This window comes from Meleagris gallopavo, chromosome 1 (assembly GCF_000146605.3).
Source record: "Meleagris gallopavo isolate NT-WF06-2002-E0010 breed Aviagen turkey brand Nicholas breeding stock chromosome 1, Turkey_5.1, whole genome shotgun sequence".
NCBI lineage: Eukaryota > Metazoa > Chordata > Aves > Galliformes > Phasianidae > Meleagris > Meleagris gallopavo.
Window position 1 is genome coordinate 150,934,905 of NC_015011.2, and position 23,199 is coordinate 150,958,103.

General features: G+C 37.4%; 1 long non-coding RNA gene across 1 annotated transcript in view; it reads right to left on the reverse strand.

The window, feature by feature from the left end:
- Positions 1-219: 219 nt before the first annotated feature.
- LOC116217858 overlaps positions 220-23,199 on the reverse strand; it is an 89,749-nt gene continuing 66,769 nt past the window's right edge. Inside the window, exon 3 of the long non-coding RNA XR_004162578.1 lies at positions 220-2,119. This is a non-coding gene — a long non-coding RNA (uncharacterized LOC116217858). The remainder of the gene's footprint in view (positions 2,120-23,199) is intronic.

Below are 23,199 nucleotides of genomic sequence, written 5' to 3' on the forward strand. Positions count from 1 at the left end.
CTGGGCTTGTTCAGCCTGGAGAAAAGAAGGCTGCGGGGTGACCTCATTTCAGTACCTAAAGGGAGCCTACAAACAGGAGAGGAGTCAACTCTTTGAAAGGATAGATGACAACAGGACAAGGGAAAATGGTTTGAAGTTGAGGGAGGGAAGATTTAGGTTGGATGTCAGGGGGAAGTTCTTTACTATGAGAGAGGTGAGGTGGTGGAACAGGCTGCCCAGAGAGGTTGTGGATGCCCTGTCCCTGGAGGTGTTCAAGGCCAGACTGCATGGGCAATCCTGGGCACCCTGGTCTAGTATTAAATGGGCAGGTTGGTGGCCCTACCTGTGGCGGGGGGGCTGGAGATTCATGACCCTTAAGGTCTCCTTTCCAACCTGGGCCATTCTGTGATTCTGTGATTCTGTGAGATTTGTTCAGCCCAAACAGAGGAAGCTGACGGGAGGCCTCATGGCGGCTGCAGCTCCTCAGTGGGGGAGCAGAGGGGCAACACTGAGCTCTGGTGACAGTGGCAGGACACAGCATGGATCTGTCAGGGGTGGGTCAGGTTAGGTGGTAGAGAAAGATTCTGCACCAGAGGGTGTTGGGTACTGAACAGACTCCCCAGGGCAGTGGTAATGGCACTGAGCTGCTGGAGTTCCGGAAGTGTTTGGACAGAGCTCTCAGATGTAGGGGTAGTTGTCTGTGAATTTGGAGTTTATGATCCCTGTGGATCTCTCCCAACTCAGAACATTCTAAAAATTCTGGGTAAAGGCTAATGGTTGACTCATAAAATCACAGGTAATTACAATAAATAAGTAACGAAATAAGCTGAGTAGGCAGGCAGATGGAAGTACACTGTCAAGTATTTGGAACAGAGATGTTTGAAAAGGATGTGGAAAAGTCACAAATGGGAATAGAGATCCAGTAATATGCCTTGCTAAGAGATGAGAGTTAGGACTGTGTACTTTATTAAAAAAAACCCTGACAGGTGACTTGTTTATAGTGTATAAATAGCATGAATGTGAACTCTCATGCCACTAGGCCAAAACCCAGTTACTCTGTGGCACATTAATTCTTAGAGAAAGAAATAACTAGAGACAAAATCTGGAAATCAAAGCCAACTGGAGACAAAATCTGGAAATCAAAGTCACTGAAATGTACAATGAAAACAGATTTTACAATAAAAATAAGTAACTTGCGGAAATCTGAAAGGAATAAGCAGTTTCCACTGGTGAAATCAGTGGTGATCAAGTGCATAAATGTCCATTACTGCCAGTCTGCTATATAAGTCCTGTCTTTACATAGTTTGGCCCTCTAGCTTCCGTATTTAAGCAAAATTAACAAGTACAGACAAAGTTAAGCAAATATCTCACATTAAAAAAAATATTTTACATTGTGTTTGGCAGATTGTGGCATGTGTGTATATATATAAATTTACGCAAATAAATTATTCAATTATTTACAGGAAAAGTGTATTATCCTTTTGGTTATCAGCTGTTTTAAAAGAATTCTGTCTTTGCAGTCTTACCATTAATAATTCTCATATTAAGATTTTACCTTGAAACATTGCTTACAAGTTTCTTTATTCTATTATGTTATGTCTATTTGCATGGAACTTTGTCTGCAAATTATGAATTAAAATTGACAAATCTAAGTTATTTAAGTCGTTTGTAATGATGAGTCCATTTTTAATATAAAGATTTGATCTGTGCTTTATTTGAATTTAAATAAATCAAGTCAAACCACTGAGTCATTTCAGTAACAATAGATATGTTTTAATATTGATTGAAATCACTGTGATCACTATTCTACTCAAAGAATAGTTTTTGTGTGTCTTTTCTTTTTCTGAAGAACATTAAAGGAAATAGAATTTAAAAAATGTTCAAAAATCATATACAGAAATATCCAATATAATATCTTTTCGTGTCTGTATTGAGAGAAGAGGAAAAGTAACTGAACATTAGGAAGAAACTCTTTACAGATGACCAAACACTGGAACAGGTTGCCCAGAGAGGTTGCAGAGTCTCCTTTTGGAGATCTTCAAAAGCCCCATAGGGAAATTCAGTGACACACTTTTGCTTCATTCATTCTTGGTGTCAGACGCAATTCTGTCAGACTGCCCCACTGCTGCCATCTGTCATGCTGCAACAAAATATAATGGAATATTGGTGGGAAGGTTCAGCCTCTATTACCAAATCATCAACATCTGCCTCTGGCATCATGGTCCAACATCATAAAATAGGAGGCATTGCTTTCAGAGCAGCTCTTGTGTAGCAGAGAATGTGTAGCACAAGAGAATATTTTATAGAGCAGGCATGAATACTTCTCCCATCAGATCATCACCAGAGAAGTAGGAAGAACAAAGTGAACACTGTACAATCTAGATCAAGATTATCTAGATCAAGAGAAATAAGTTACAAACTGCCAGCCCTCGACACAAGCTTTTGTTATTAAATGAATTTTATGGCTTCAAGCTGTGCCAGGGGAGATTTAGGCTGTACGTTAGGAAATATTACTTTTCTGAAAGAGTGGTCAGGCACTGGAATGGGCTGCCCAGGGAGGTGGTGGAGTCACCGACCCTGGAGGTGTTCAAGGAATGTTTGGATTTTGTATTGAGGGACATGGTTTAGTGAGAACTATTGGTGATGGTGGATGGTTGGACTGGATGATCTTGTAGGTCTTTTCCAACCTTGGTGTTTCTGTGATTCTGTGAGTCTGTGATTCTGTGATTTTGTGATACAGGAATAATAACTTTCATTTTCCTGTTACACATTGTGCCTGATCTTGAAGTCAACGTTGGTATTTAAAGAACTGCATGAGCTGGAGCAGATGAGAAATGCAGGAAAATATGTTCTCAGCACAGTCTAGCATTGAAGAAACTTTCCTAATGGTGACAAAAGAGATCAGCAGTGATTCTTGTAGCCCATGTATCAAATGCAACATTAGTGCAGTACACTTTGCAGATATTTACATTGGTTGGACTTTGGGAGACAGGTTACATTCTAAGACTGCCAGCAAAGGAGCAGCTAAGGAGTTGAAAGCTTCATTCATCTCCCTTTGCTGCTTTTACCAGCAAGAACAAACCCTGCAGCTATGAAACAAGCTCTGATACTGGAAAAAAACTGAACAGATTGTGACAGCAACTGTACAAATTCAAGGTATTGCTGCCATGCATGAATGAGAGACTACGTGCAAAAGCCAGCAGTCAGCATTACAAAGCCATATAAACAATGCAGTTACATTTTGAAAAGTGGCACAAAGCTGCATCTAAAGCAACACAGCAGCTGAAAGGTGATGATTAGGGATGACATGCATATTATCAGAATCTGTATTGTTACAATCTCTTCTAAAGACTACAACAAGATCATTTTTCTTAATTTTAGTCAAGTAGGACTGAAGGATTAGGACGGGAAATCCATGTTTGTTTGTGTTTGTGTTTGTTTTTTGTTTTTTGTTGTTTTTTTTTTCTTATAACTGTTCCAGTAGACATAAAATGAGGATTAGGTTATCTTGGTCATGGAACTGAACTAGCTGAGGCAGCAGCTTTTCTGTACAATGTGTCAAGATTTGGCCTTTGACATGATTTTAAAAACATATGATAGGGTAGAAGTATTGCATTTTTGACTGAAGTACTCCATAGATATATGTCTCCATGAGATATAAGAATGGCCTAAGCCATGATCAACCTTATCAGGGATATGTTCCCTGCAAATGGACAACAAAGTTCTGTGATAGTTACATGACATTCTAGCTGTTAATCTTTTTAAGGCATATCAAAAATCTACTACACTGACAATTTTTAATATAACTATAGTTCTCTAGTAATATAAATTACATCTTGTATTCTGTGCACTTCAGAACTGACATCCATAGAACATACTTTAAAAGTTAATATTACATTAAGAGCACTGGCCTGCAACCAGTGTCCTTGGTTTTTATTAAATATGGAGTTACATAAAAGACATACACAAAAACACACCCAAACTATTCTGTGATTCTATGATTCTAAGAATGAAGAAATAACAAGAGCTTATCAGAGCATAATAAATCAGACTGATGAGCTCTCTATAATCAGTACATATTCTACACACTTACAGATTCACAGAATGGTTTGGATTGGGAGGGACTTTTAAGACCATCTAGTTCCAACTCCCCTGCTATGGGCAGGGACACCCAATGGACCAAGTTGCTCAAAGCCCCATCCAGCCTGGCCTTGAATGCTTCCAGAGTGGGAGCACCTACAACCTCTCTTAGCAACCTGTTCCAGTGTCTCACTACCCTTACAGTAAATAATTTCTTCCTAATAACTAGTTTAAATCTACTCTCTTCCAGTTTAAAGTAATTTTACTTCATCCTGTTGCTACATGCTCTTCTAGAAAGTCCCTCCCCAGCTTTCCAGTAAGCCCCCCTCAAGTACTGGAAGGCCACTATAAGGTCTCCTCAGAGTCTTCTCTTCTCCAGGCTGAAGAGGCCCAACTCTTTCAGCCTGTTCCCGTAAGGGGGGTGCTCCAGCCCTCTGATCATCTTCATAGACCTCCTCTGGATCTGCTCGAACAGCTCCATGTCCTTCTTCTGTTGAGGGCCCCAGAACTGGATGCAGTACTCCAGATGGGGTCTCACGAGCAGAATCATCTCCCTCCTGGTCACACTTCTCTTGATGCAACCCTGAATACAGTTGGTCTTCCTGGCTGCAAGTGCACATTGTCAACTCATTTTCAGTCTTTCATCCTTCTTCTCAGGGCTGCTTTCAAGCCATTCTCTGCGCAACCTGTATATGCCCTTGGGATTGCCCTAACCTAGGTGCAGGACCTTACAATTAGCCTTTTTGAACTTCATAAGGTTGGCATGGGCCCACCTCTCAAGCTTGCCAAGACCCCTCTGGTTGGCACCCTTTCCCTCTACTCTGTTGACTACACCACTCAGTTTGGTGTCATCTGCAGACTTGCTGAGGGTGCATTCAATCCCACAGGTTCCAGCATCAGTCCCTAAAGAACACCACTCATCACCACCAGTCTCCACTTGGACACTGTGCTGGTAACTGCATCTCTCTGAATGTGACCATCCAGCTAATTCCTCATCCAGTGAGTTGGTCTATCCACCAAACCCATTTTTCTCCAATTTGGCAACCAGGATGTTGTGCAGGACAATGTCAAATGCTTTGCACTTTGTGCCATGTGACTCAGAGAAAGGTACAACAAGATAGATGGTTATAAACTATGGAGTCCTTTTCTTATTTTTATAAGTGAAGACTGATTTATGTCCAGAAAGTTTGAAATTTTGGTTACTTTCAAAATCTTGCCTTTCTATAAATTTTCACATGTCACAGAGCTCTTATAGCAATAGAAGTATTGGATTCTTTTAATGGCAGCTATGTGTTTTAGTCGTGTTATCTCTTAATGGGGAAAGTTTCTTGGGCAAATTATGTGCTCTAAGTAGTCTGTTTTCCATATGGTTTAAATATGAGACTGTTTCATCTTATCACTCTCACCTTTGGGCCCCACCTGTTTCTCAACTGTTCTTTCAGAGACAGGGCAACATTTACTGAATGAAATGTTCCAGTGGAAGGCATACTCTTGAATTCTGTATGATGCCATTAGAAGTATCATAAGCACCATTCTTCATGAGCGTGCTGTTGACTGTTGGATGATCAACAGAGGCCTTCAATATGTTTTTTTAAAACAGAATATGATTAAGTTTTCAGACTGTAGTATTTATCTACTACCAAGTTACTGAAAATCCTACCAAAATAGTGTTCTATTGTTTCCTCCATATACTTCAGTTCAAACTGCATTATTAAGATGTGTTTCCCTCCATGTCTAAATGTTAACAATCTATTTGTTAACAGTTCCACCATTATTCTGGCATTTTATATTTTTATCTATTATCCTTTAGATTTTGATCCCTGATTTAAGTAAATCTGCTCCTCCACCCCACTACAGGAAATTCAAAGTGTTTATGTCTAATGCTAGTATTTTTAATCCAGTGGCTTTAATTTCCAGCCATGCTTAAAAAGATAAACTCTATCTTCCTCCCTTGCCTATTGCTTACATTCTCCAAGAAACTGTTATTATTGTTTCTTGATCCACTAATTACTTTTTTATTTGCTACTGTGTTTGCTTTTTTCAATCCATTGGATTTTCTATTGTTCAAATTAATTCAAACTAATTATCATAAATGCTTTGTGTTGCTGCTATTGTTAAATCTTTCTACATTAGTTTCTACCACTTCTGGATAGTAATATGTAGTAAAGTATTTTGGTAAATAAACAGAGATTTGTATTTTGCAGTTAAGTGAATTTTCTGGATTTTGGTGTAAGAAAAGGATTAATTCTGGCCTTTTGAAGATATAACATGTTGAAAGGTACTTCCATTATATGTCAGATAAACAATGATGATAAGTTTTCCACTTTTTTAGTTGTACTGTTGATCTTGTTTATCAATGCTACCAAATTTACTCCTGCAATTAATCTCATGAATCCCATCTTGTATCTTATCTTAGAACTTGTAAGATTTCCATTCTGTCTTGAAAACTTTTTACAACAATCGAACAAGTTAGCAGAACAGTAAAAACAAGCTTTTACTCTGTTTCAAAATCTTATGTGTATGAGGGCTGCTCTGAAAGTATTGCCTCCTATTTTATTTTGTTGGCTCACATCAGAATCAGATCATAGAATCACAGAATCATCAAGGTTGGAAAAGATCTCTAAGATATTCTAGTCCAACTGTCCACCTTCCACCAATACTACCCACTAAAACATGTCCCATAGTATCACATTTAAATATTCTTGAGTTCCTCCAGGGATGGGGACTCAACTACCTCCCTGAGTGGCCCATGTTAGTGGTATGGCAGTAGAGGCTGAATCTTCCCACCAGTATTCCATCACATTTTGTTGCCATGTGACAGATGGCAGCAGATGGGCTGTCTGACAAAATGGTATCTCACCATGGAAGTGTCTATGAAGCAAAGTGTGTCACTGAATTACTCCATGGGGAAAAAATGGCACCCACTGACATTCATTAACACTTCTTGAATGTTGATGGAGATCAAACAGTGGGTGTGAGCACAGTGAGGTGGTGGGTAGTGTGTTTCAGCAGTGGAGATAAAAATGTGAAAGACAAGCCATGTTCTGGACAGTTAGGCACAGCTGTCACACCATGAAATGAGGAGTGTTTCAATCAGCTCATCCACATGAATCAGCAGATTACAACCAGAGAACTGTGTATGGAGCTGAATATCAACTCTGTTTCTTAAAAACGATGGTGACAGTGTTGGAATATCACAAACTTTGCATCAAGTTTGTCTCACAAATTTTCATACAGGAACAGAAAGAACCACAGGCAAGTTTGTCAAGACCTACTGAACAAATAGGAGACTGAAGGTGACAGTTTCCTGGATCACACAATTACAAGTGATGAGACGTGATGTCACCATTACAAGCCACAGTCTAATCAGTAGTTCATGGAGTGGTTATATGTGAATTTTCCATGAAAAAAAAGTTCAAGATGCAGCCCTCAGCTGGAAATATTATTTTCCAAACATATACAGAATTTTGGAATGTTGAATTTGTTTAAAGTGTCGTATTTAATTGCTTTGCATGAGGTATTTCTTAGGCAATGCTTCTCCGACCTGGTCTCATCACTTGGACTTTAAAAGTGTCCAAGTGCTTGATGATCGAGATTCATGAGCGTCCCTTCTATATTCAAAAGCACAAAATGTAAATAAAATCAGTTATTGAGTTCTCTTTGTTGCCAGATCTTGGCCATACTTATTGTTTTTCCTTTATGTTGGGATATTTTTTTCAGAGCTATGCTTTGGTAGACCAGAAATAAATATTTAATACATATTATTGCACATTTATTTTTATTTTTTTTTTCCAAGTGCTATTGATCCTGTAGTAGAATCCATTATTGCTTAAGGCAATAATTCATATATCCACATCTAAAGCTCTGGGCCTGCTTAAAACCCATGTGGCCTTACTGGACAGCCTTTTGCTCTTAATTATATCCATGCTAGTTTAGAGCAAGTCTGTTCAAGTCAGTTGAGGATAGAATCTGGATTTCTGTCATTTATATTCAGGAAGTTTCTTTATTAATTTTTGTTCTTTTATTTAATATCAGAGTTTCTCCCCTGCACCCCCCATATGTTTAAGAAATTATCCACTTAACTGTTTCTAAGGATTGTTCACTGTAACAGTATTTATTAAAATGTCGCTTTGAAACTTAATTAATATCCAGATGTTTCCAATTCTGTACTATCTTTTCTTTTTTCTTTATTGTTGGGTGTAACATTTCCTGATAATGAAGGAGCATATTGGTGCCAGCCAGAATCTCTCCCTTGGCATAACGCATTTTTTTCTATTCAGTTCATAAAAGTGATGGAGAGATCATTTTTCTAGGTCACTAATTAGGCCATCCCTTCATTTTCCTGGCTTTGGTGGCTCCCTGCTTTCTACTGCATCAAAAATAAAATAATTTTCCTCAATTTGATAGACCACACATGATGGAGCTGTGCCCATCTTGCCACTTCTCTCTTCTTTGCTATTGAGATCACTTATTTCAGTTAATCAGTCAGATTTGTTGGACTTCATCATATTTGTTTGTTCTCTTTTTCAAAAACAGCTGAAGTAAACATTCAGTGCTTAGGTTAGTTACTGTGTTAGGAAGGTAATTGGTAAAGTAGATTGTGATTTTTTTCTTTGGTTCCTTTAATTTCCTTTGTATTTTGCTGTTTTCCTTCATTTATGCTTAAATGACAAGCTGTTAAAAAACAGTGTTGCTGAAGCAAAGATTCTGGTCCATGACTTAGTAGTAATAGTAACTCCGGTAGAAATTATAAGAATATACTACAGATAAAATATAGTACAAGCTACTCCTTTAAGAACAGGTCTTTATTCACTGTATTGTTTGATTTTTCTGTTAATAATTGCAGAAAAATTACTGAAATCTCTGTTTTCCTAAGCAATTTCCTTATGCTGGCTGGCTACCAATTTACCACTGTGTTCCACATTGATCATTTATATAATTTATCCTCAAAAACAGTTGCTCACCTCCCCACTTTACTTGTAATTGCTTAGCCTTCCATTTAGTTTCAACTGTGCTTCCAAGAGACTTGAGAGAAGCGATGCCAAGGAATTTCAGAAGAGCCAGCCTGAAACACATCAGGATATGATCTGGCTAATCTGATCAACAAACTGAATAGACAAATAATTTAACAAGGGTTGAAAGATGTCTAGCTCAAGGTGGAATCAGTTCAGTAAGAAATGAAGTCCAGCAGTTCCAAACAAAAGATGAAAGACTTCTTAAAGGCAACAAAGTTTAAACTGATCAAGCCAAAAACAATAGGCAGATCTTCAAACAAAAGATGACGGAAGTACCTCACAAAGCCTGGCAAGATGGGAACTGTGTAATTCTTTAGAAGAAAGTGAAAAGTGCCCATGATAAGTAGAGCAGAAGGAAAGAGAGTCAGAAGAGGTCCTGTGTTTATAATGAACTACTGTAGCAGGCAACTGAAACTGCATGGAAACTCATCAACAATGATATTGGGATGGGAAATGTTAATTACAACTGAACAGTCTCCTGGTTTGGCAGAAGTCCCAGGACAAAGTGATGGCACTTGGGCTGCAGATGTACTATTTTATACAATCCCTGCCATCAAAAATACTCTACTTTTCTCATTTTCATACATTTGTAACAGAGAAAGTGAAAACAGATTTTGTTTTTTTTTAGAGAGAATCTCATGTTTTTATACTGATTTCAGTAGCAAACTGATGGTCAAAGTGATTTTGTTTTTCCTCCACTGGAGCTTGGAAAATTTAGCTGATGTTTAAGCACCAAGTATACTACCTAGGTGTAGGTCAATTCAGTGCATATCATACCAGGGACATTGTAGATTCAAATGACTTCATTAATTTATTGGAGACAATTAATTATTGTATAGTACTTGTAGTTTGTAACATTAATTATAACCTCAGTGAGCAAGTACACAACAGTAGTACCTGCAGCACAGAGCTATGTCTGTGCCTGATAAGTATGCTCAGAATTGCCATGGTGATTTAATGGGTTGCATGATGGGGAGCCAGCCACCATGGTTTTAATAGAGATTGCATTGCTTCATGACTTATGTCATATTTTGTACAGGACACACTGGAACTCTTTTCTTTTTGAGTTTGAACGTGTTTTACCAAGTACCTGTAGAAACTTTCAGGTTTCCAACCAGGATGTAAAAAGAAATTGAGAACCAGGAAGACATCTTTTACAGAACTGCCAGCTTCCTCAGGAATTGCACATTCACAATGGTGACACTGTTGAATTTAAAACACAGAAATTTTGTTTGACTTGTTAACTTCAGATCTCCAACCTGTTTGTGTTCCCTCTTTGCCAAGGAAAACCATACATCATTCTCAGTCTTCACAATATTCAGTACATTCTGTTTGTAAAGATAAAAATCCCACAAAGAGTTTGAGAATGAAATTGAGAACGTGCTGGAGTATTACGACATGGAGTTATACATTTAATGATCAGTGTTAACAGTTTGTTTCAGGCATAATCTTCTCTTTCCTTGTCCCTCATAAAGACTCTCCTTTAGCTCTGCATTTAGTTTTGTCACTAAAAACTTAAAAGCTTGCCTTCAAATTTCTCATGAATAGTGATAAAAGAATGCAATGCTGCCAGAGCTATTATAGTCTATATAGAATAAAATTAAGCTTTTATTAAAGTAGAATGCCTTTAGCTGAATGGCTGGGCATTCACCTTGCTGAAGGAGATCAGGTTTAAATGACTTTATAATTTATTGATGTGGGTATCACTCAGTGTATTAGGACAATATAATGTGAAGCACTGGGCTAACTAAAACTCTGAGAACATAATTTTTATGTCATTCCAGCTCTATGACAACAGACCTGAGGAGAGATATATACTTCAAGAACTAGCAAGCACTCCTCAGCTGAATGAAGTTGCTACGTCTTCATCTTCTTCCTAAAACTATGCTATAATAAATAAAGCAGCATAATATAGCACAGTAGTAAGAAAACAGGCTTTAAGCCAAGCAGTGGGAGACTAAACGGAAAGAATATGTAAAAGGTAAAACCAAGAGTACTCAGTAACAGCAAGACTTGACTTAGCAATTTATTTTTATGCTATTTGTTTAAAGTGAATAACCTCCTGCTTTTTACATCACTATGAAAGTGTGATATTTCAACTGTCCTCATTCATCCTTAATTTTGTATTTTTCAGAATTCTTCACACACTATCAAGAAATCCTTCCCTACTCTTCAAATGCACTTTCCTAACTACGTCCTTTATATTTCTCTTTCCTATCCTCCATATTAATTTTTCTATGCCAGCAACAGTGATCAGAAAATAATACCATAGCAAAGAAAAACAGTCTCTTTAAGGCAAATACCTCAGGGTCTCTTTCTGCTCTGTGAAACAGCCTTCAGCCAGTTCCCAGATAATTCTGAGCTTACCAGCTGGCTGATTGGCACAGAGCAACTGGGATGGGCTCAGCTGCTGCAGAGCTTGCAGTAAATTTGTTGCTACATTAGTGGAGTTGTTGGCTAGAGTTTAAAAGGTGGGGGACAATAAAAGGGCAAGAATGAGGTGGATGACAATAAATATCAGCCATGTGGGTGTAATGGTGCTAGCCAAGAAAAACAATTCATGAACACTGTTTGATAGTTGTTGTTGTGTTGTTCCTACAGATTATTTTATAGTGGATGTGTTTCACTTATGTGCCTAATTTTAAAGAGTATGAGTCCTTGACAATAAGAACCACTAGAGAATATAAGCAGAAAAGTTTACCATATTATGAGTCATGGATGAAACATTCCTGTGAAGATTTGCATATATCTATACATACATACATACATACATACATATATATTTCTTATCAACTACATGCAGTTTCTATGATATTTCTCTGCTCAAATATTATGGAGTAACAAAAATCAGATTTTATATAAACATAGAAAATACCTGAGAAGCCAGGTCTAGTGGTTGGCGACTCTGCCCACGGCAGGGGAGTTGAAACTAGATGATCCTTGAGGTCCTTTTCAACCCAGGCCATTCTATGATTCTATGAAATGTGTGAACTACATTTGAATGATGCAATCAGAATCACGCCAATGTTACTTACAGCTAAGGCAACTGAGAAATAATATTATAGAATGTTAGATGGAGTGTACTGGAATGTACTAAAAATATTCTTGACACTGTGGTCATTTGGGAATAATTTTTGTGCATTGTCAGGACTAAAAAAATCTGTCAGTACTGTTATGAATCAAATTAAGAATAAAGATGACCCTTAAACATATTTATTGCCCCATTTTGCTTTTTGATCCACTCCAGGCTATGAAGAGGGCATACGCAGCTATGGGATCAAATGTAAATTATCTAAATTTACATTGGGTCTATACTTAAATACCTGAATTTTAGGCATTAGTCTGTAGGCCTTCAAAATTACCAATGTCTCTTTATTGTTTCTACATGAAGACTTTAGATTTCCACTTAAGAACACCTCTTTGACAAAGTTACTAAAGTTGGAAAAAAGTTAGTTTCCATTAGATGCAGTGTAACCTATGCAGAGTGGTCTCTCTAAACTGGAGAGACATGGATCTGAAGGCTGAAATATTCAGTTGTTTAAGAACTGGTTGTAGCAAGAGGGTTGTAGTCCAGTTGAGGTAAAGGCTGATCATGAGTGGTGTCTCCTAGGGGTCTCTCTTGAGATAGGTGCTCTTTAGTGATATAGACAATGGAATCAAATGCATCCTCTGCAAGTATGCTGATGACACCAAGCTGAGTGTTGTAGCTGGCACAGTAGAAGGAAGAGATGCCATCCAGTGGAAACTGGACAGGCTTGAATACTGATCCCACATGAACCTCATGAATGAGGTCCAACAAGGTGAAGTGCAATGTGTTAAGGCAATCTCAGATAGGTGAACAGACTGGGAGAAGAACTCATTGAGAGTTGAGAACACATTGAGAAGGACTTGGAGTCCTGATGAACAAAAATCTGGACATGAGCTTGCAGTGTGGAGGGAGTGATCAGCAAAGTGAGGGAGGTGATTGTAAAGCCCCATCTGAGGTACTGCGTGCAGACCTGGACCTCCCAGTATAGAAAGGATGAAAAGCTGTTAGAGTTGATCCAGAGGAGGCCCACAAAGATGATCAGAGGGCTGGAGCACCTCTCTTATGAGGAAAGTTTGAAGCAACTGTACTTGTTTAGCTTGGAGAAGAGAAGGCTCCCAGGAGATCTCACTGCAGCATTCCAGTACTTGAAGAGAACTTATAAACAGGAAGGAGATCAACTTTTTATCTTGATGAGTAGTGACACAAGGGTAAATGGCTTTAAATTAAAAGAGGAAAGATTTAGTTTGATATTAGGAGGAAATTCTTTACAGAATAGGTTTTCCAGAAAAGTTGTGGATGCCCCATCTGTGAAAATATTCAAGGCGAGGTTGGATGGGGCCCTGGGCAGCCTGATCAAGTGGTTGGCAGTCCTGCCCATGGCAGGGAGTAGAAACAATAAGATCTTGAAGGTGCCTTCCAATCAAAGCTGTTCTATGATTCTATGCCATTCCATACCACTCTAGATATCGCAGCTACTACAAATACATTTCCTGTGACAAATGCACAATTAAATGAACATTCAGAGCATGAACATTTTATTTTGATTGTTGTCTCAGGTTAGTGTCAAAAAGATTGCAATTGTTTCATTTCAAATAAGATTGAGATTATAAGTATGATAAAACTTAGTTGAGATTTAGTGGATGCTGGGATAGTTATCCACGCTAGATTTAAGATGAGGGATACGATGTGCATTTCCACCTGCCTGAAACAGTAGAAACCCAACCCAAAACAAGTAGAAGACCAATGGTGAAATAAGAGCTAAGGATTTACTGTGTATTGTTTGACAGACATGTTTCAGAATCAGCTAAAAAACATCAAAAAACAAGAAGACAGTGAAAAGACAATGAGGAGAGATAAGAATGATTCATTTGAGAGGTGGGGGATGAATTCTGTGTAGACTGGAAGTTAAAAATTTTGGCAAAGAAATAGTCTTTTATTGTTTAACTGTAATTGTATCAAGGAAAATAAAATTTTGTTAGCTTTTTTTTTGGACATAAACAGGTGTGTAAGAAAGAAGTATCTGATTAAATCACCAAATTAACCTCCAAAATGTTTTCAAGAGGCCACATAGTGACTATCTGAAAATGTCAAAAATCTAAAATTTCAAGAATATGCCATTCAATTTGTAAAGGAAGTGTGAGTTTTGTTTGTTTGTTTTTTGGAGCTTGAGTTCGGATTTGCTGACTGCCTTGTATTCCGAAGGAAATAACTAACATTTGTTTTCATTTGACATACAAATAAGATTAGATTGAAAAAATATGTCTGTCTTTAACACAGGCTTTAAACTAATCCAAAATTCTGCTTTAAATCTTTCAATCCTTACTTTATTTCAGGCACAAGTAAGAGAAGGTGCTTGTGACAAGACTTAGTGAATCATGGACTGGCTTGGGGTTAGACACAGTACTTTAGGAACAGATGAACAGTAATTGGGATGAATATAACTGATTCTCTTGTGAAAACTTCATAGCTAAATTAAGAGAAAAATTGGATAAGTAAGTTGTAATATTGACATCATACATTTTGAATAAGGTGATTCTATGAATGACTAAACAGCTGGCCATATTGAGAAATTTAAAAAGTGACTTTGTAATTAAAAAATGAAGCAGAGTACAGTCTCTAGGGATTCTATAGCTGTGATAAAAGTGATTAATATGAGTTATAAACCCATATGTATGATTGGTAATTTCTTCTGACACCTCTATCAGCACTAGAGCAGCCAGTGAAGAAAGAAACAAGGCTGTCAGAGATGAACAGATTGTAGGAACGTGTGATGTTCCAATTTTACTCTCCAAACCACATATGCAATGTTTTGAGGAAGAAATTTGAGTCACATATACAGAGCGTCCTATTAAATTTGGTTAACAAAAATAAAGACTGGTGTCATCCAGTATAAAAGCTGGAGAGACTTAGGTATAGGGTCTTAGTAAAGATTTATACTATTAAGATAAAAGTAATGATGCCAGGAGAGATTCATGTTGGATATTAGGAAATACTTACCCAAAGGGAGTAGTCAGGCACTGGAATGGGCTGCCCAGGAGGTGGTAAAGTCACTGTTCCTGGAGGTGTTCAAGAAATATGGAGATGTTGTACTGAGGGACATGGTTTAGTGAGAAATACTGGTGATAGGTTGGACTGAATGGTCTTGGAGGTCTTTTCCAACCTTGGCGATTCTATGATTCTATGATCATTATTAGACAAAAGAGAGAAAGGCAGAGTTCTGGAGTACTGTCTCACATCATACAGGAAATCACCCAGGAAGTATCCAAAGTATTACAAAGCCAAATTTAGACTACTCTTTACTAAAAATAGTTTCCAGCATTAGAATACAGGCACATTGTAGCCACAGTTCCACTATATTTTAAAATTTATTTAACACAAAGCAGTATGATTCCAATCAAGTTCTGGAATCTATATTTGTTGAGCAATGCTTCAAATCAAGTCATTTTTATTTCCCAAGATACAAATATTTTCTTTACAGAAATAAAATAGCAGATCACTTTTACGTTTCCCTGAACTTTGGGCTGTAAGAACTATGCACTTCAGTGCAACATCTGAATGGCATGAGTGCCAGACACTGTCAGGCACTTCACCAAGGGTGCAGAGATAGTTAGCAGGGAAGTATCACAAAATGCTATTTTTCAAAACCTTTTCTAGCAATCTGGCTCGAGAACATTGTAAGCATTTTCAATTATTAATGAACAGCATGCCTGGAAATAAGTTCCAATTATTGCTTTTCTCCCTATGCTGTGGTTGTATAAGATCTATACATTAAAACTAATAATTAGAGATACTCTGAAACTTCCCCAGTCCAACATAGTTTTAATGGGGAAAGTATTCTTTTTAAAATATATTATTAATATGATGGGCACAGCAGTTCTATGCCACTGAAACAGTATGTTTAAAGGAGGACTTCCATAGGGAAAGATTTGCAATTTAGAGCCAGTGCAGCACAATCTCTTTGCATAGAATTGGCAATTAGAAAACTTGCATTGTATTCCCAGGGCTGGTGTCTCGTCACAGGATGGTCTCTGAATACAAATTTTTACAAAGAAAATTATCACTATGCAGTAGTTGCCTATTAACATCTATATATTTGGCTATACTGTTAATGTTTATGTTTTGAATCACAAATCATCCAAACCATATAACTCTAATCAAATAACATAACCCTTCACTATTTAGTTATGTTTGAAATTAAACTATATATGTATGTACTTAAATACATATAATATTTTCATATTATGGACTACAATAGCCTCATCTGTTAAAAAGAGAAGATGCAAAATGCATGAAATTATACAGTGTTCTGAGTTCTCTACAGAGATAAGTGAAGAATTAAGAAAGTCTCTATCCACTGTGAATTAACCCTGTGATAACAAGGGACATGTGTACTAATTATTTAAGTCGCTAGTTTTTATTTCTTGTCCTCTGTATAAGCACAAAGAGCTTTAAAACACTGTACTATCCTTACATCTATTGCAAACTCAATATTTAGTAAACGATAAGGAGTAAAGGAGAAATGTGATGGCTCACACTACCTTAAAATTTATCTTTATGATGTACTTTATTATTGTGTAGACTTTAAAATATACAGTCTTGATATTTTATGCTGTGTTAAATTTCAGCATGGTTTTTAAGCTTTAGCCCCTTCCGTAAGCCTTTAAATAAAACTTGGCATATGTTACATTGGGCACGTGTGGAATATTTCCTAAATTACTTAATTTATTTTCTGCATGACATTTAAGTATAAAGTGCTTTAAAATTAACGATTGGGTTTTATATTAACTTGCTTAACAATCAAGCCCTAGATTTAGAAACAAAACTGTGTGGAGAAATCTTGTCTTCGACACCAAGCAATGCCAAGGCACTCCATTTACAGCTTTGTTCACATCCTGCTATGCTGTGGTAATAATGATGTCTGAACCTGATCCTTGTGTTTCCCTTGTAGGTTAAATGAAACTCTGTTTCAGCTGTTCTCTTGAGAGCAAAATCCCTCTCCTTGGACAGGTGATGATGAGATACCTGACAAAAGTACAGGTTACAGGGATACATTTACATTGCAACCAGAGTGCTTAGGTGATTCAGAGTCCTATTACTCTCACTGTTGTGTAACCAGGCACAAGGGAAATTCATTGATAATTTAGCACAGCAAGTGGAAAAATGGCAGTATTTCAATGGCAAGCTGAAAATAAGCTGGAAGAGAACAATTCTGAAAAATATCCCTTTAGAAATGTTGTCTGAAGTGTGATCCAGTTTTATCGATTCATATCGCTAACAAGTTATGTAAATCCAGTTCCTCACTCATAAATCCCATTTCTCTAAAGAAGTGAATCTCTTTTTTGTGAAGAAGAACAAAAAAGTTTCAGTGTCCATTTTTAATCATATGGATTCTGGCCCCTTTAACTTACTCAACATCTGTCTTTACACTGCTTAAGAGTTCTCAGAGTGAATAAATAATTGAGAATCTGTTAGTGGCTTCATTATATGAATTTTGGAAAATTTTTCAGAAATTATGTAAAAAGGCAACTACTTTAGTGTACAAGAATAATAATTATGACAAGTATATGTATATGAATGTATATAACAAGTGATGCAAAAGTAATTGCTCACTACCCACCAACCAGCTAGCTCCCCCAAGGAGTGGAAGAGAGCAAGATACAGACAGAGGCACTATCACTTGGTGGTGAGGAATCTCATTGGAGCTAGCAATGACAAAATAGTAACCAGTGTGTATCTTTGATGTCTGCAAACTTAGGTTGATGTCTCCAAACTTGGGTTGTGACTGGGTGATTGTTTCAAAGTTCTCTGAGTCTACTGACAAACACAGAAATTATATAGCTCTTGTTTCTCTAGAAACCAAATTAAACCCAACAATGTTATATATACAATTAATTGTCAGTAGTTTTTTGTTGTTGTTGTTGTTGTTTTTTAACTGGCTTTGGCACTTGGTACTATTGTACAGTTAATGAATATACTGATGTTACAGTATAGCAATCCACAATTAATGAATATACAGATGGTATGGTATGACAGAGAGCTTGACTACGATGTTGTTACACCAAAGCGGGAAACAGAAATGATAGACACACTCACCCGTATCCTGAGCTCATGTGGGAAACTCCAGTGGAGTGGATCACCAGAAGAGATCCTTCCCCACTGGTGGTCAGCTCTTAAATGTTATATCCTCTCCTTATAAGTTATCTATTTTATGATGATTTCTCAATTCTGATCAACCTAAATGATGCAAAATTTGTTCTGTTTTTTTTTTTGTTTGTTTGTTTGTTTTATTGTAAGTAGATTTCATTCTTACAGGTGTAAGCTTATTTATTTAAACAGTTTTGATACCTTACTCCAGTAGATATCTTAAATTGTTTACAGTTCTTTCTTGTTATACAAACTAGTTTTCCATTCAAAACCTAAGCTTTCCTCACATCTTCAATGTATGACTGACTAGATACTAACATAGTGAAAAACAATTAAAAAAATTATAGTCTATTATTTTTATTCTTATGCCATTTGCCAAACCTAGGTTTTAACAAGCAGGCCAATGTTTATATCTATTTTGCAGCAAAGCTGAGTAAATTGTCAACAGTGTAAATAAAGCCAGTGGCGACAGGAACTTAATGCCCACTGCCATCACCAGTCATGGAGGAAAAAAGAACTTTCATTATGTAATGGATGACAGAAAGAGACTGCCATTTTAAAGCCATATGCTATATAAAATACATGTAAATCTTGGAAGCATTCTTTCAAGGATGTAATGTTTTCTACTAATATTTTGTAACTGCTTATAAAATTTAAATATCTCCAAGCAGGGACATTAATTATCTTGATTTATAAAAGTCAGGCTCTTTTGAATGGTACCCAGTGTCAAGACAGGCTTAAAATAAAACATGGAAGGTTCTATTTGAACCTTAGGAAACACTCCTATATTGTGAGGGTGACTCAGCACTGGCACAAGTTACCCAGAGAAGATCACATGTATTTTTAAAGTGTAAATTAAAATTGAATATCAGGAGGGTCAGTTCCTATAGGAAAAAGGAAGCTAGGATTCAAATGCTAGTATTCAAATGTTAGTTTTCTAATGCTTGTTAGAAATCCATTGTATTCATGGTCTTAGTCCACTAATCTAGAAAGGTTTAAAACTCATCTATAACTTGAGTGTTTTAGTATCAGGAAGGCAGGGAAAGAAAGTCTGTTGGTCTGATTCTATAGATCAATGAATAGAAGCTATTAACAATCTGTACCTAGTAAAACAGTGTGTGCTAAGAAATCACAGTATGATTTTCATTAAAAGTGCCTAGAAAAACACAGCAACCCTTATGATGATCTGAAGTGATAGCAAATGCATTTATTCCACCTGAACTTGATATATCCATAGGTGGTTGTAAAGAAGATCTGGGTTAGATGAAGAGGTTGGAAATGCAGATATCAAGTTATCAGCTGCTCTCCTCATTCCATTCCATTCCATTCCATTCCATTCCATTCCATTCCATTCCATTCCATTCCATTTTTTTCTGCTCTTACTAAATTAATAAACTAATAATAATTAATAATAAAAAAGCTGGGATGTGTACCCATCCCTAAACGTGTACCACGTGTACCTATCTAGGACCCTTGTTTTCCTTTCTTAGCCAAGGTTCCAGGTTTAGTCTGTGCAGTAGTCTCTTCTCCTTTTTTTCCTCAGTAGTCTGGGAGGAAGGGTTAAGCTGGTGCTAATAAAAGAGGTAAATATGTTTCTAAAGTTTTTGGGGAGAAACACTTATTGAGACAGAAAAGAGCTGGAACCTAGATAATTGTGGAGAAAGATGAGAATGGCAGGAGATAGGCAGTAGGAAACCAACAAAGTCAAGAAACCTCCACTGAAATTGGCCTTTCTTATTCAGCCTCCATGATGAAAATTTCTCTTTCATTTTCTTTCATTAAGTCATACCTGGAGACCACCCACCTATCACCATCATACTGAACTTCATAATCTCAAGAATCCTTCTAATGCTTATGTTAATTATTCCAATTGTGCTGAGAAATCTAAATCTTTCTGGTCAATTCTGGTACAGAGAAATTTAACGTACTAGTGATGTATCAGGCTAAATGTAGCCATACTTTTCCTCAAGGAGTCATAGAATCATAGAATGGCCTGGGTTGAAGAGGACCACAATGATGATCTAGTTTCAACCTCCCTGCTATGTGCAGGGTCACCAACCACTAGACCAGGCTGCCCAGAGCCACATCCAGCCTGGCGTTGAATGCCTCCAGGGATGGAGCATCCACAACCTCCTTGGACAACCTGTTCCAGTGCGTCACCACCCTCGGTGTGAAAAACTTCCTCCTAATATCAAACCTAAGCCTCCCCTGTCTCAGTTTAAAACCATTCCCCCTTGTCCTATCACTATCCACCCATGTAAACAGCCATCCCTCTTCCTGTATATACACTGGAAGGCCACAATGAGGTCTCCCCAGAGCCTTCTCTTCTCCAAGCTAAACAAGCCCAGTTCCTTCAACTTTTCCTCATAGGAAAGATGTTCCAGCCCTCTGATCATCTTAGTGGCCTCCTCTAGACCCACACCAACAGCTCCACATCCTTCCTGTACTGGTGACCCCAGGTCTGGACGCAGTAGTCCAGATGGGGCCTCACAAGAACAAGTAGAGAGGGACAATCACCTCCCTCTCCCTGCTGGCCATACCATTTTTACTGCAGCCCAGAACACAGTTGGCCTTCCAGGTTGCAATAAAATTGCTCAACATCCAAATACTTCACATTGAGTTACTGTCTACTTTTGAGGACTAAGAATAATTGGTTTTTACTTATTTTGCTGCATCTATTTTCATTGTGGACACTAAGTTCCTGCTTCTTTAAATATTGGGGTAAGGTGAAGGTACAGTCTGAAGCTGATCAAAACAATGTGATATAAAATCTAGGTTTTCAAGGTCAGTTATGCTTTTATGACCAGCTGCTATAAAGTAAAAATTAATTTATACTAGCATTAGCATCAACATTAATTTCATGTGGCCTTTTCAAGAGTTCCACAGATAACTGTTTGTGAAAACTGTCTTGTTTTGTTTACCTTGAATCTGCTATTTCTTCACTTCAATTAGTACTCCTACAGCTGGTAGAAAACAATACTGAGTGATAAGTATTTAGTAATCTTTTCTCTATTTTTTTATGATAATGATAAGCTGTACTATTTCCTCCCTTTGTTGTCTTTTTTTTCCCTATGATGAAGTCTCCTAGCTTCATGGGCTTTTTCTTGCTCTTCTTTTCTGCTCTCGTAAGGCCTCACCTGGAGTACTGTATCTAGTTCTGGGCTCCCCAGTACAAGGAAGACAGGGATCTCCTGGAGAGAGTCAAACAGAGGGCAATAAAGATGATAAAGGGCCTGGAGCATCTCCCCTATGAGGAAAGGCTGAGCGACCTGAGTCTGTTCAACTTTGAGAAAAGAAGGCTTAGAGGGGATCTATTTAATATTTATAAGTATCTTAATTTTGGGAGTCAAGGAGATATGGCCAACCTCTTTTCAGCTGTCTGTGGGGACAGGACAAGAGGAAACAGCCATAAACTGGAACACTGGAAGTTCAGCACCAGTATGCGAAGGAACCTCTTCACAGTGAGGATCACGGAACACTGGAACAGGCTGCCCAGGAAGGCTGTGGAGTCTCCTTCTCTGGAGATATTCAAGACATGCTTTAATGCCTACCTGTGCAGCTTGTCGGAGGGGGCCTGCTTTGCAGGGGGATTGGACTCAATGATCTCTGGAGGTCTCTTCCAGCCCCTGTAATTCTGTGATTCTTTGACTCTGTGATTCCTTTCTTACTCAAAAATTTGAGGCTTTTTTTTTTTTTTTAACAACATTAAGGACTGTTTGAGATAGCACTGCTAGATTTTTTGACTTTTTGACCAATTTTGAGCACTAAGTAGGGCTTTTCCTGGTATAATCTGTTATAATTCCCAGGTAAATGCTAAAGAGGCTAACACTATATGTATAAAGTTTAGATAAGCTGGTGGTTTTTGCTTGTCTTTCCCATGTATGCTGTTCTATATTTATCTAAATTCATTTTTATCCTTTTAACATTCATTTAAAATGTAATGTAATACACTACAGTAGGTTTTCAATACAAATTGTCCTATCTTTATCACTTTAAATAATTTAGTGTGGTTAGCCAATTTTCTTCTCACTATTCACTCTAGCTTCAAGATAACATATGAACATATCGAATGAGATGATCACAATGTAAATTTCTAAGAAACTCCTGTGTTGATTTTCCTTTTCTGTGAAAACTGTTATTCACTCCTGTGCTGTTTTATACCCTTAAGGGAAAAAAGAAAAGATTTTACTGATTATCTCACAGCTTCTTCAGAGTCTTCAGTGATGAATCTTGGTAAAGTCCTCCAAGAAATATAAATACACTATATCACTCATATCTTGAGTTATTCTCATGCTTACTGAATGCTCCGAAGAACTCTTAATAATTTGAAGGGATGATTTAGTTTTACAAAAACCATATTGATATTCTTCCATCTCTTGTATGTGTTCACTACTCTGGCAACACAGGATCTTTGATGTCAAAAAAACATTTCAGGTATTATATTTGTAGGAGCATTTGAATTTTGTAAATGTGGGCCAAATAGGAGAACATAAATCCTTCATTGCTATATTTATTAGCTAAGCCACACCTTCTCTCTAGCTATTTTTAATCTCTCTGTGAAAGAACATTTTTTTCAGGTTTTGTACTATGAAGTGGGCATGCAAAGCATGTCAAAAGTTGAGTGGATTAGCCTGTGATGCCACAGGGCATCCTCATAGGCTATCATTGGTTTTTGCTTTGTATTTTCTTTTTTTTTTTATATGCTGAACTGCTTTACAACTTCTAATGCTGATACATTAGTCTATGACATCAAGGAAAAAAGAAAAAGAAGAAAAAAGAAAGCAACTACAACCTAACACTTCATAACAACCATACAGCATATACATAGTGCTTTTCATCCTAAGCGTACTTAAATTGGGCATACAGTTCATAGAATCAGAATGCCCTGGGTTGAAAAGGACCACAGTGATCATCTAGTTTCAACCTCCCTGCTATGTGCAGGGTCGCCAACCA